This window comes from Zalophus californianus, chromosome 13, assembly GCF_009762305.2.
Source record: "Zalophus californianus isolate mZalCal1 chromosome 13, mZalCal1.pri.v2, whole genome shotgun sequence".
Taxonomy (NCBI): Eukaryota; Metazoa; Chordata; class Mammalia; order Carnivora; family Otariidae; genus Zalophus; species Zalophus californianus.
Genome location: NC_045607.1, coordinates 72,863,671 through 72,879,188, shown reverse-complemented (window position 1 = coordinate 72,879,188; position 15,518 = coordinate 72,863,671). Strand labels below are relative to the sequence as shown.

Here is a 15,518-nt window from a genome sequence, read left to right as displayed (position 1 = left end):
AGTATCTCTACCTAGTCCCTGCACATGAATAGCAATAAATCTACAATAATGTAGCACCACAAGATAGGAGGAAAACAAACAAAACGCGTCTGCAAAAAAGTGAGTGCTGCTAAAGGGCATTTTGCCCTCTAGCTTTTTAACAAATCTATCTGTTAAGGGTTTTCCTTATAGCAGGTCATACAGCAATCCTCTTCACTGGTCTTCTTCCTTCTCCCTCTATTTCTGGAACTCCCTGGGTACAGGATAGGAAGACACCAAAATGTAGAATTTACCCTATGGCCTTAACTCTCTGAAAGACTGGGATTATGAAAAACATTAAAGATATTTAGTTAAGTTGCAATTTGATATGAGTGTATTTTGTAGGATTGTTTTGGGTTTCAATGTAACATAGATCCACATAAAAAAGCTTAACCAAACAGGGCTTTATTTTTCTCTTGTAACAAGTGGAGGAGTAAGCCATCCTGCTCTATTTCTATCTTTTCACGCTGCCATCTTTAGCACTTTGCTTTCATCCCCATGGTCTCAATATGGCAGATCTACCTGCAGGCACATTTCACACACGCAGAAGACACAAGTGACAAAGAGGAAAACGAAATGTCTATATCAAGAAAGCAAAACTTTCCTAGATATCCCTAAAAGAATTCAACTTAGGTCTTGCTGGCCAGAATTGAAGGAAAAGCTGCAGGAAAGGCTAGACAATGGCTATTTTCACTAGACATATTGCCACATCAAACAAATCAAGGTCCTAAATAGGAAAGATATGAAAAATGGTATAAATATTTAATGCCAAAATTCTGGAATGTCAATCCTTGGAAAAATAAAGCTTCTCAGAGGAAAGTGCAATATCATATTCACTTTTTGCTCTCCAAGTGCTGAAACATCGCACATAGTCATTCAGTAACTATTTCTTGAGTTCCTATTATATGCCAGGTGCTGCCTTAGGTGCTTGGGATACATCCAGATAAAAATTCTTGTCCTCTTAGATCTTACCTTCTAGCAGGCAGAGACAAATAATAAACCATAGTCTCAATAAATAAATACATTCTATAGCTTATTCATAGATGATAAATTCTATGGAAAAAAGGTATAGCTGAGTAAGAAGAATTTGGAGTGGAAGGTTGAATGGATGGGTTATAACAAAAATAAACATAATTTTGTATTAATTTGCTCTTTTTACCTCAGACCCTTCTAATTTCTGGAACATATAGTGTGTTTTATCTTAGAAAAAAAAAAAAAACAGTTCATTATTTTTTCAACTCATTCTTGAAAGGGCTGAATCCAGCTGCTGTTATTTACACAAGAAATGTCAATGATTGTGTCAGATAGTGTGTTAGGCTAGACATTGCTTCACACAGGGGGAACTGTTTGCAATTTACTTAAAGGGTCTAATTCCATAAGGAAAAAGGAAAATTCTGAGGAAAAAAAGAGCAATCAACAAAGATAAAATGCTCTCCTGACCTAGTGCCTTTTGAGTGTCAGAAGCATGGTCTTTCTGGGGAAGGTGGCTTTTCAGTGGGCATAATAGTGCAACTGAACTCTCTTCTGCTTTAAATCATAAAAATAAGAACTACACACAGACACACACACCCACACACATGAAGTTATGTTTCAGAGTTTAAAAAAAAAAAAAATCCAAAATCAACATCTCCCAAGGGATTGGAGTTTGATTGATTTTATTTAAAGTCTGGGTGGGTTTCTGACCACTAAATATTTGCTTAATTATCCCAGCAATGAAGAGTGATGCTCTCATTAGCAGGGGTTAGAAGCCCATCTGTGTTCTCTGTCAGTTTTTTGTACAGGATTTTAAACCTGAAAATTGCATGTACAGTTGTGGAGTTGGAAAATTGTAACTGCAGCTCTGATATTCATTATGCTGTGAACTTGGGTAAGGCAATTTTTTCCCTGGGCCTTGGCCTATTTGTACATAAACTGTAGCTAACAGTACTCCACAACAATACACAATTTCAGTATTTTAACGCTACGCCAAAAAGTCTTGTCTTGTGTACTACTCATTGGCAAAAAAAACTGATGCTCTCCCAGATCCTGAAGCTGAGGTTATTACACAGAATCCAAAGAAATTACTGCACAGTTAAAAAGTAAGAGGAATCTGATCACTTTGGAATTTGCAAGCACAGAAATCACAAACATGCCATGTCCCCTGTCCCTGAAGAAAAGTGAAAATGAATATTTCTCCAGAAGGATGTGAAATACTGTGAGATGAATTTCACAAGTGTTTAGGGACTTAAATGACCACACCAAAGTCATTTGATAGTTACTCTCAGCAGGGGCAAATCCAGATTTTGCAGGCCTGGAGCTTTTACATTTTTGTCAGAGAGAGAGAGGAGCTTTTTAGTAAAAGGAATACTTACTGAATATTTCTTTAGAATGAAAAAAGTCACAACACATAATAATTTTTTTAATGGAAAATATCACAAAAGTCACAAGATGTATAAAAAACTGACACTGTAACTTCCTGATGCACTGCCCTAATACTTTTCCCTACACTTTTTTGTCTGCATCCTTGACTATCCCTTCACATAACAATTTTGAAAAGCATTTTCAGAGGCAGATTTACCATGAAGCAGATGAAGCTTCAGCTTCAGGGCCCCTCACTCCCATGGGTCCCTTGCAAGGCCCTATACCAATTTTGTATTTTCTTCAATTCCCATCACAAAAGAAAAAAAAATTATGGTGTTTTCTAACTGTGTGTGTTACATTATCAGACTATATTCCTGAGAGGAAAGAACTTTCATTTACTAGGCTTCGATGAGAACCAAATTTACTAAGAACTGAGGATTGGACAAATTATCCCTATTAGTTTCTGACTCCGTACATTTCAAATTTTGTTTTTCCTCCACTACTCACACCCTTACAGTGCTGGGTTATGAAACACGTTCATAGTGCAAGACCACTCCTTCCTCACACTTTCATGGCACAACACCGGGTCAACTGGCACAACAGGCAGTAGGAACATTCCAGGAAGCCATTCCCATAGCAGGACACCTAGCCTAATTCCCATTCTAAATAAACACTCTCTATGTACTCCTAAAAGTGACTATGAAGCATGTAAATACATCTCACCAAACCCAAACTACATGTATCCCCAACTCAATTTCCTCTTAGGTAAACACATATGGCCATTATAATACCACCCTACGCAAGAGAAAGAATAGTGGAAGAAAAGCTGGAATGGAAAGAGACCATGATCTTGGAGGGAGGCAAGATGGTGGAAGAGTAGGGGACCTCGTTTCATCTGGTCCCTCGAATTTAGTTGGATTATCTATCAAACCATTCTGAACACCCATGAATTCAGACTGAGATGTAAGAAATAGACCACGATCTTAATATGTTTCAAATGTTTTACTTTTACAAATTTTATACATATGATCTTGCAACTGAGTGGCCCTCAGTGATGTTGAAACATCATTCACTTAATGGTAAATCTTTACTGATTCTGAGTCCTAAGGGCTCCACACATGTTTCCATGATGGGGGTGATGCCTCAGAGGAAGTAAATGGCTATACAGGTGTATAATATTCTGAGCTTCAGAAATAGCATTTTGGCATTTCTAGCTCATTTGAATCGGGAGATGTGAATTCTGGTTTGGATTTCAGAGGACACGTATGATTCTCTCAACTGTGATTCACTCATCTATCAAGTTACCCAAAAAATACTTATGGAATTCTATCATCAAGAGACTATGCTAAAGGTTGTAGTTGACAGAAGAATAAGTAAGCCACAGTTCCTGCCCTTAAGGGATCTAGAATCTAATGGAAAAGAAAAAAAAAATACATAATGCAAGGAGAAAGGAAGGAGATGTTCAAATTAAGAGTCCAGGATGGTCAAACTGTGAGATCATTTATCTGAATAATTTTATAACCTCTGATCCTCTCTGATTCTCAGTTTCCCCATCTATAAAATGCAGGTAGTAATATTCATCTCACAAGACTAATGTATGGATTAAAGGAGATAAAATTATACAAAATTGCCTAAATTTAAAGCTTTCTGTAACTATCATTCCCGCGAAGCAAAAGCAATCTTATTCTTTTATATATGTGCTTTTGTTCTAATGCTCAATAAATCTCTGTTGAAAGTAGAATAGTAAATAACCAGGTGAATGAAATAAAAATATAAGAAGAGATGTAAGGACTTCCAAGGGAACATCTGATCTTACCCAAGCCTTAAAGGATATTTTGAACATGGTGAAGAGATAACAAGAATGCATCAGACAAGAGTCTTTCAATGATAAATGACACACTCAAACTGGCTTCATCAAAAAAGAGGGAACAGTTAGCTCGTGAAACTGGGGAAATTTGGCCCCAGGCTGGCAGAACACTGGTATCCAAACAATATTCTCAGAACCAGACTCTCTCCACTGCTCAGCTTTGCTTTTCTTCATGTTGGCTTTATTCCCAGGCAAGCTCTTCCCACGCCAATGGTCACCTTCAGCTCCAGGTTTGTTTACATGGACCCAAATCTGCAATCTCTGTGGAAAGAGTCTCAAATTTGGAACATGCTAATGAAGATGGTTAGAGGGATGGCATACCTTCGGGGTGGCATACCTTCGGGGAGGCATTCCACCCAACCTGAATTTTGGACACTGAGAATGGGGAATGGGTAGATCCCTAAAAACATTCAGCAGCTTAAATAGAAGGTGGGGGGAAGAATTTCTGTGGAATTCTACAAACGACATTTCAGGTAGAGAAGAAAACAAGAGCAAAAGCTCAAATGTTTACTGAGTACACACTGCCCTGGTGTCTGGGAGGACAGAGAGGTGAGAAGGATGTGATTCTGGCCTCAAGTAAGGGAGGTAAGGCATGTCTGAAAAATAAACAACTATAATCCAAGATAGGAAGCGAGTAAAGCCTTAAAAAGGTAGATAAATATCATTCATTCAGAGAAGGCAGAGATCTCTTTCAACTGGAAGGACTGGAAACCTTTCAGAAAAGACCTGGCACCTGAATTTGATTTTGAAGGAGCCTGTAGGAAAATGGTATTCATAAATCATCTCAAAATCAGCCCTGGCATTGGCTTTTGGAACTGTGGACATCAGAACTTCCAGTCATTTCTCAAATCATCATCATGGTCAAAGATCAGAGTGGAAACAAAGGCAGATAAGAAAGGGTTACAGGATGGTTTGTATTGTGGCAAGAGTTATACTGCCTGGGCTAAAATCTCCATTTTAAATATCAAGTAATTATATGTTCTTGTATTTGTCTCTTTATTCAACAATTTAACTAGATGTCTTTCTTTTATTGAGGTAGAGTTCACATAACATAAAATCAAGCATTTTAAAGGATACAATTCAGTGGCATTTAGTACATTCACAAGTTTGTTCAATCATTACCTCTATCTAGTTCCAAAATATTCTCATCTCCCTAAAAGCAAAACCCACACCCATTAAACAGTCACTCCCCATTACCCCGTCCCCCACATCCCCTAGCCTCTGGCAACCACTCATCTGCTTTCTGTCTCTATGGATTTCCCTGTTTCTGAATACTTTGTGTAAATGAAATCATATAATATGTGACTTCCTGTGTCTGGCTTTTTTACTTAACACAATATTTTCAAAGTTAACTGGACCTCTTTTGATATTCCTTCCCATAGTCTATAATGTGGGGCTATAAATATCAACTAAGTTCTACTGCCTAGCAGTACTCCTGAAATGGACCTTCTACCACATAATGTCCACTCACCCTGGTAATCTGTATGCCCCAGGGGTCATGTTTTAAGAAGTTCTTTGGGCTCTTATGTAGACATAAGCAAGTCTTGATGTATAACGACTGTAAATTAGCTGTTTGCATGCTGGGTGCTTGCAGACTCCAAAACACATTCTTTGGCCATACAGAACCCCTTCACCAAGGACAGTCAGTCAAGAAGCCCAAGAAGCAGGCAGAAAGCAGGCTGACAGCTCAGCCTTCAATCCTATCCCCCACCTTCTTATCCTTTATCACAAAATTTAATACCTCAAAGGTTCTTAGAGAACACCCAGTTTTTTTACATAATGAAACTGAGGCACTACAAGCTTAAAAAAATATCACATAGGCAGAGAGTATCAGAGCTCATATAAAAGCTCAGAAATTCATGGGCTAAATTCAATGTTCTCAGATATGACATGGTGTCTAGTACTTTTCTCTCTAGAAGCAAGCACCAAGTGTAAGAAAGCAGCAAATCTAAAGAAAACCTCTCAACTCTGGGAAAGCTGAAAGGAGTCTCATCTAGTTATGTTTCAATTTGTACAAATAATAAATGAGGTAACACTGTCCTTCACAAAGGAAGAGAGAAGCTGGTGTATCTGCATCCCACCCTCTCATTTTGGATTTGCTCTCCAGGGCACTGAAACTGAATAACCCATACTGGGGAGGAGGGTAGGATTAGGGGACAATGTTTAGGATTCAAGTGCAATGAAGGCATCTTATTCATTCAGGAGCAGCTAAAATGCTCTTTCTCCCACCCTGAAAAAAACGCTTGTAAATGGGAGCTAAGATCCTTCTAGGTAGAAATGCAAGCCTGTAAATATCATGTCAGGATCTTGATTTTTTCGTAACATAAAGTTAATGATGCTTAAAATATGCACAATATGTACCCCTGTGGAACACTGAATTATCTTGATGTCTGAACTTCGGGGATGGTCTATAAAGAAAATAATTCAGAAGTGAGTAGACATAGCCAGTATTGTAAAACGCAATTAGGGAGGGAGGCGGGGAAGCGCAAGATGCATATGTAGCCAAATTGAGGGGGAAACAAAACAATGCTCCAATGTGCTCATCTTTGTTTTTTAATCTCATCTTTGAAAGATTTGCTTTCTGAATTTTTGCCTGAGAGATTTGTGAGCATTTCCTTGGGACAATTTACTTCTTTCTTTTTACCTTTGGGAAAAGGTGCTTTCAAAAACAAGCCAACTGGACCGTTTTCTCCCTGCAGAGCAACAACACTCAAACCCTCTGCACCTAAAACAAACAAATAAACCAAAAAAGAAAAAAAAATTCTTCTAACTAATATTTAGGCTTTCAAAAGCAGGTTGGCTTCGAGCCTCGCTAGGATAATCATTTGCACCTTCCTTCAGCCACACATAATACAGTCTTTATTCAGCAAATAGCAAAGTCGTTTCCCAGCAAGTCAAAGGTCACTTTTTGCTGTATTAATAGCTGCTCTGGGAGGGTCAGTGTTGTGCTATCCTACATTTTTTCCAGGGCCTGGAGATGCAATTTCCTACAATCTGCAGGCAATTTCCTACCAATTTTCTTGGGGAGCTAATAGGCTGTGACAGGAGATGGAGCTAGGAAGCAGCAGGCGGCTTCAGAAAAGACAAATTGCATCTCTGCCACCTAACTGGGCAATCTAGATCGACAGAGTTTATAGCTTTGTAGTGTTATTGGGCCCCATGCTAACAGCAAATCATTCACGCTGCTCGCTGAATTTCATATTCCCTTCCTTCCGACTTTGTTATTGCCACATATCACTGTGTAGCACTTTCCCTGGAAATTGCAGTAAAAAAGGGGATCACATATATATAAGGGACTTAAATGTCTCCTAAATTGCTTACCAGAAATTATTAGCATTCAATAATTTCTGTTTACGGAGTTAGGGCTAAGCTGATGATTTTTAAGTGAAGGGATGGGAAGGTTGGAAAGAAGAGCCAAAAAGGAATGAAGATGCTGTGCAACAGGTTGCAGCGCTTTGGCCAGCACAGAAGTTATTTCTTCTATCTAGCAGGTCCATGTGCTTGTGTACAGTCAAATGCATTTCAAAAAATAATATAAACACCTGCAAAATGTGCTCCTGACACTGATTTATGCTTTGCCTAGATTGTTTTTAAAAAGTTAACAGTTTGGGGCGCCTGGGTGTCTCAGTCGTTAAGCATCTGCCTTCAGCTCAGGTCATGATCCCGGGGTCCTGGGATTGAGCCCCACATGGGGCTCCCTGCTCCGCGGGAAGCCTGCTTCTCCCTCTCCCACTCCCCCTGCTTGTGTTCCCTCTCTTCACTGTGTCTCTGTCAAATAAATAAAATCTTTAAAATAAATAAATAAAAAGTTAACAGTTTAATACAACAGTGGAAATGCTTTCATAGGATTCAAAAGAAACACCCTTATTTTACTGAAATAGTCTTCCTTATTATATAAGTAATACACTTTCAACCTGAAAGATTTAGAAAAGATAAGAGAAGGGGGAAAAAAGTCTGATTAAAAAAAACACCTAGCCATTGTATCAACGCAAGCATTTTTAAAAGTCTGATTAAAAAAAACACCTAGCCATTGTATCAACTCAAGCATTTTTTCCAATTAATTTACAAGAGTACTACTCTGGGCCAGGTACTGCACAAAAATGAATAAGACAGGCTCCTGCTGCTAGGGATTTCAGTCCAGTGGAGGAGACAGGCATACAAAAAGATAAGTTGTAAGACAACGTGCCCCGGGATCTGAATGCTAAATGTGAAGAAAGGGGGAAGAGACCAACTGCAAAAGTAAATTGAGGGGAGAAGCAGAACACCTCAGACGGAGTTAAATAGTGCAGGTAAATAAACAGCAGAGATTCAGGGTCAGCTCTGCTTTCCTTAAAGTGGTTCTATTTGAGAGGATCGATGTGCAAATAGTAACCAAAGCACCCTCATTATTTGCATCTAGAGACCATCACTTGAAAAGCATATAAACAGTAATGTTTTGGACAACATGATCTATGCTATAATGACTGTACTAATATTAGAGTAATATTACAGTAACTCCACCCTCACCCTGGTATAAGAAGGCTGGAAGGAGACTTAGGGTTACAAGGGTCTGCACAGGAGAGGGTGTGGAGCAGAGTATGTGTCCGAGAGAAATGCAGAATTCCTACCTAATCTTATGAACTTCATTTGTAAATGATATCTAACTCCAAGAACTCAGAAGCCTGGGACATTTAAAACAAACTGATCTTTACAGATGAGTAAAACTGAAGCAGAAACACCTCTCATTTCTCTAGACTAGATTAGGCAGCCACTGGCAGAACTGTTTAGTCTCTGCTATATTTGTTGATACTGCCATAAAAAAATTAGAGTGTTATGATGCTGTCTTTTTCAGCTATCACACCAGGTATGTGTAGAGGTAAACAAAAAGGATCACCTCAGTGGCGGAAAAGGAAAGGTTTTGGTGTGGCAATTTTTAAGCCTTGGGGATTTGCGGGGCTGATTTCAGCAGATCATCCTGGCTCACTGGTTTTGAGGGCAGGCAGGGGAGGTTCACTCAAGTAGGAGAAATGTGAAGGATTCCAGCAAAATTTTTTGTTCTAAATGATCTCTTCCACTTGCTACTTATGAATCTGAAACTTCATCATCCATATGTATTCCTATCCTGAAGGCTTACTTAGATGACCATCAGCCTTAAAGACAGAATGTGTTTTAATCTCAAGGTGTTCAGAGCCAGGCCTACTATAATCCTTGGTGTAAATGACTGGCTGAATTGAACAGAGTCAAGAGTCCCTATATTAAAATGCAAATACCCTCTGGTATAAACCAGTCCCTACCCAAGTACCCCCACCTGAGGAGGTTCTAGGTGAACAATCTGGACAAAGGTCTGACATCTGCATGTTTGACTCTCCGGCCTCGCTGATTCAGAAAACCACTGGGACAAGTATGGGGTGAGAGGCGTGGAATAGACATCAAAGTACACCCAGAAGGAACCTCTAAGGACACGATGACACACTGTGGAAAGAGCATATGAAGGGGCCCTCCATTCAAAACCAAAACCTTTAAATCTTACAAGCTATGGGAACCTAGCCAAGTGACCTAGTCAGAACACTTTATTTCCTTATCTACTATCGTGTGAGTGGTTATAAGGGTCACAGGAGGTAATACTTGTGAAGCTCGCCCCATTACGGCCAGGACTGGCAGAGCACCTTGCACAGAGGAGGCTGATAATTAAATGGCAGCTCTTCTCTCTTCCTCTCCTCCTCCTCTTCTTCTTCATCCTCCCCCCTCCTTCCTTCTCCTCCTCCTTTTCCCCCTCTCCTTCCCCCAGTCGACAGTGGGATGTACTATTCTCCCCTGCCTAAGCCATCCTTGACAACATGAAATGCAGAGCTCCTCCACAGTTTCTCAAGGATCCACCTGGATTCAGTCCAAGCACTGGGTGCAGTGTTCTCTCTCCATCCTCCCTCCTTCCCTTTCTCTGTCATTGCATTCTCTTGGGCATAACTCCCAAATGGGTGAGCCATTATAGGATATTATTACACCAGAATGGATGCTCTCAGTTCCTTCTTGCCATTTCTAGACATAATGGTTTTAATCAGATTCTGTACCACTTCTTGGATGCTGCGTTCACTTTTCTCTTTCCATAAGTATCAGAAAAGTGAGCCCTAAACTTAATACCACTGGAACCATATGACTCAAAATGGCACCCTGTGGCTTGAAAGAAGCAAAGGGCTTCATTAAGCTTTTTACTTGTTACTTGAAGAATTAGGTGAGGGAGAAAATTTAGCTCATTATATTTCCTTCATAGATAAAGACAAATTAAGGACCTGTCCAAGATCACACAGTACTTCATATATTCCTCAATGTCAAAATTAAAAGAAAAACTTACAGGCATATTTTCATGACCTTCATGGACTTAGATATAAAGGGTTCAGACTCTATGAGTGTCATGGGGGCATCTAAGAATTAGGAATGAACTAGGAAAGGTCACCGTTGAGACAAAAAAAAATTACATCTTTCACTTCTGCTTAACCTTTAAGACTAAACGCCCAACAGTTACTGAATCTAAGAATACTTAGAAATAACGTTGAATGAAATTAGTAAAGCTTGCAATTTTTCATAATATGAATAAATGAGACAGAATTAAAAATATTTCCTACTTAAATTAACACTGTCCAGTGGGAAAGAAAATTAGTTTATGCTTAGTAGAAAGATACATAAAATTTTACTATAATTCAGCCCTAAGGAATTTTTTAATTACCTCAGTAATGAAAAATGTAAAATTACTGTGACTGCATGTGCTGGGATCTTTCAACACCCATTCCTCAGCTTTAAACCACCTGCCATTTGAATATCTAATTTCATATGTATTATATGTGCAAAATGTTTGGCCCCTCAAAAAACAGGAGTGAATATAAGATAACATCTAGCAATAACTTGTACTCAACAAGGGAAAAAAATGGTAATATCCACAGATTGTACAGATCCAACTGAGTTCAAATTCTAGCCACTCATTTCTTAATCAAGAGCAGTGACAAAATCACAAATTCCATTGCTGCTCTGTCTTCAGAATTAGGTCCAACGAATCAAAAATGACAACCTTTACTAGTTTGTGTGATCTTGCCAAGGATTAAGCCAAAAAAATAAAATATTTTCCCAATCAGCAAATATTCCTATGAATGGATTGGCCAACAACCCCAAATGCATTTCTTTGAATTATATCTTGCATGCAATTCCATTTTTCCAATGATCCATTAGTTAACCAGAAATACTGTACATATTTTAATGGGCTAAGAGACCTTAAAGGAATTGATGCATCTCAAATGAATGCCTCAGGGGACTCTGGTTCATTGCATAGAAGATAATTCTTTCATGAAAAGGAGTAAGCTTCATTTGAAATTAAGATTTGGAGATCATAAACAGAATCAATTGAACCAAGAAGTCTTTTGTAATGTATGGTGCATGGGAGGGAAATGAGCATTTGCAGGTTATGTGGGGAGTAAAAGGAAGGCCTAGTGAAATGAGAGAAACCTTTTCCCCTACCTGTGTCACTTCAGAGCCTGTAAACAGTATGTTTTGTGAAGGAGACTTAAAGGATTTTCCCGGTCAATGTGCTGCACTAAGAAGTTCATTCTTGAGAGAGGGAAAAAGAGAGAGAGAAAGAGGGAGAAAGAGAGAGAGAGGAGGGAGAATAAATGGTGGTCATGTTCCAGAGTATCTTGACGCCATTAACCACAAAATAAGTTATTAGCTTATTGTAAGTGCAGCCAGTTTTTAAAGTAAGGGAGTAATCCACTGTGGATTGCAGCAAGGGAGTGGAACAAAGGGTGTGAAATGAGCAGATGGATTTGATTTTAAACAAATTAGACCCATGACAAGGGATGCAACAACTCATTTTTCAGTTTTCCATGCTATGGGTTAACTTCCCTTCGTGACCTTTCCAGCCTACTAGCTCATTTTTCCCCTACCCGGATCTCAGTCCTTTCTGGGGCAGCAGTTTTGTGCTTTGTGATTGTAAACTACTGTCTCTTGCTTCTACTAAACTGATCAAACAAGGCACCACAGGGACTGCCACAGCTGAATGCTTGATTACTTAATCTCCAAACTATTTGTTCTTTTAATCTCAGACTCATTCCTGGACATATTGATAAATACAAGAACAAATGTTCAGGAGACGTCACACCTTTGTAACTCCAGATTCTCAGAACACTCAACGACCCCATACTGGTATATACCCATCAATGTGGCTGATACCAACCCCAGGCTGACTCATGATATGGATCATCTTTGTCCCTTCCACTCTCTTTAATTCCATGCTTGCCTCCCTGCCCCAACTTCATGTATTCAATGACTAAAAGCTACCAGAGGCCAACCCTGTGCAGTGAGGTGCACCCCTCCACCAAGCCTGAACTCCCTAGCAGTATCCACTATCTCAAAATGCTCTGCTGTCATCTCACTACCTCAATAAAACTTCCATGTGTTTACTGCTAATCTCAGCTAGAGTTCTGGAGGGAAGCAATGCGTATATATAAATTTCATACTAAGAGGTGAATGACTGACCCCTTTGACCAAAATTGCAAGTCTGCTAACTGACCTTTCCCTGTAGTCCACCTTCGCAGAGCTCCCAGGGTGATCTGTCTAAAATGAAAAACTGACCAGCTTCTGATGGTTCCCTGTGACCCACAGAAAATGTTTAAGGCCCGACCCTCACTCCTGGCTTCCCGGCTTTACCCAAACACCCACCATTTTGCCCAGGACTCAAACCTTGCTCCTCCCTCTTCCCATCACAGAACCATACTGAAATATTTACCTTGCCTCTGAAGTTTCACAACTTGATTTAAAACACACTTCCTCAGTCACAACCATTTAGCAAAATCTGAGTTCAAAATCTTAGTTCAAGTATCAGCTTCTCTGGAAACTTCCTTGACGCACATCCAATAGCAAAGGTTGCACGGCTCACTCATTGGTGTCAAAATCTTACCTAGCTCATGACATCAACTCCCGGCAACATTCAGTGGATTTCTGCAAATTCACCCATACCCAAATCGTTCCAATGTCCAGCTGTAACATGTGAGTGGCGGGACACTTGTGTATTGAAAACAAAAACAAAATAATCCAATGTGTGAACAAACGGCAAAAAAAAAAAAATGAGTGTGTGGTAGACTCGGGAGCCCACACAAGGAGGCAGCTCCTAGCTGGTTCCCGCTCCCAGAACGAGGGACACCGAGGCCAAGCCCTTTAGTTTCGCCCCGCAGTTAGATGCAAGGGGACAGGCGGAGGGGGGAAGAGCTGGGGTAAGCCACCTAGGTTCCAGAAATGATGTCAGCCCCCACAGCCACCGACAGGTGAGGGTGGTCTGTCTTCCACTTCTCCCAAACACGCCCTCCAAACCTGTTACCTACAGAGGTCTGTCCTTGCCAGCCTAGTTCTCGTCCCGTGGTGACACAGAAGGCAGAAAATGTGCAGCAGGTAGGGCGTGAGAGGCGACAGGAATGCGGCACGCTGTCGGCCCGCGGATCAGCCCTCAGAGCCGCTCCCCTGAGCAGAGGGACGTGCAGGGCACAAAGCGGAACAAGCCGCTACAGGTCACGGACAGTGAGGACGGGGTCACAAACTGAAAAGGTAGAAGGGTTGGGTTCCAGGAAATTCTTCAGGTGAGCAAGTCTGAAGCTTTTCAGACCACTCAGAGGAGAGGAAAACTGCATACGCCAGGAAGGTGTCGTTAACTACTGCAGCAGATCTCGCGAGAACGTAAAGACGCCGTCATCCAAAACGGTGGCCGCCTTGGGGTTATTGACCGACAGGGGGCGCAAAGAAGCCTCCTGTGGTTCGGGAAGCTTTTCCATGGCGTGACCTGGGTGGTGAAGGCTAGCCAGATAAAATCAAGGACAAATTTTTAAAAAATTATTGTTTATCTGAAATTCAAATTTAACTGGGTTTCTTGTATTTGCTAAATCTGGCAAACCGAGGACGGTGGTTACACGGGTGTAAACCAGTGCTTCTCAATTTGGAGTGATTTTATCCCAGTGGACATTTGTCAGCATCTGGAGACATCTTTGGTTGTCATAACTGGGCTGGGCATGCTACTGACACCTAAAGAGTAGAGGCCAGGGATGCTGCGACACATCCTCCATTGCACAGAGCAGCTCCCACAACAACAAATTTTCCAGCCCAAAGGTCAGTAGTGTTCATCTATGTAAAAATGCAGCAGCTGAGGGCGCCTGGGTAGCTCAGATGGTTAAGCGTCTGCCTTTGGCTCAGGTCATGATCACAGGGTCCTGGAGTCGAGCCCCACGTCGGGCTCCTGGCTCAGCGCGGAGCCTGCTTCTCCCTCTCCCTCTGCCTCTCTCCCTGCTCATGCTCTCTCTCTCTCCCTCTATCTCTGTGTCTCAAATGAATAAATAAAATCTTTAAAAAAAAATTCAGCAGCTGACATTTGATAAATTCATTTTACTGTATGTATAACACAATAAATGAATTTATGACCAAAAAAATTGTGAACCAACAAAATTTAATTACTCTGCAATATTAGAGACCTTAAAATGTGTAAACATTTGAATTATTTCAGATAAAGCATCTCAAGAACACAATCAGAAAAAAAAAAATGAGCTCCCATTTTTAACTATATTTGTTAACTGGAATGTGCTTCCTTAAATTTGAGTCCATGAGGAGAGTGGGCAATATGGGGGCTCCAGGATTTTGTGAGTTGCATATTTCTTCAACATTTCCATAAGACTTCATGGCCATGACCCCCTGGGGCATCCCAGCAGACTCACAGGGACACTATGAGATATTTTATATTTTCTTTTCTTTTTTTTTTTTTTAAAGTGAATTCCACACCGAGCATGGAGCCCAATGTAGGGCCTGAACTCACAACCCTGAGATCAAGACCTGAGCCGAAATCAAGAGTCCAACGCTTCACCAACTGAGCCACCCAGGTGCCCCAGTATTTTACATTTTCAAGGGACACAGAGATGTACTTAAGTACAGAGATGTACTTAAAACAACTGCCAGATGAACGAATTGTATGAACAATTAGCTTGAACTAATTTACAGTTTTAACATTAAGTCACAAAAAATCAGTATGGATCAGGAAATGAGGGGTGGTGGTTCAATCTGATTCTAAAATTTGACAAATTGTTTAGTTTCCAACTGGTGTACACATCCATGAGTAAGTATGGTCATCTAAAAAAACCCAATTTATGTGTGTTTAAATGGCTACTAAGTTTATAGGACACAAGTATTATTAAGTTGTTTGGATATAACTTAGTGCTGTTAGATATTTCTTTTGGCAGGGGGTGCCATGAAAACATTAGAGGGTGCCATGAACAAAGAAAGTTTGGGAACCTCTGCC

The 15,518-nt window shown here is 40.3% G+C and overlaps 1 long non-coding RNA gene across 4 annotated transcripts in view; it reads right to left on the bottom strand.

The window, feature by feature from the left end:
• Positions 1–13,861, bottom strand: part of LOC113934440 — a 187,583-nt gene extending 173,722 nt beyond the window's left edge. For all 4 annotated transcript variants that reach the window (XR_003523678.1, XR_003523680.1, XR_003523679.1 and 1 more), the window contains exon 1: positions 13,567–13,861. This is a non-coding gene — a long non-coding RNA (uncharacterized LOC113934440). The remainder of the gene's footprint in view (positions 1–13,566) is intronic.
• Positions 13,862–15,518: the final 1,657 nt, after the last annotated feature.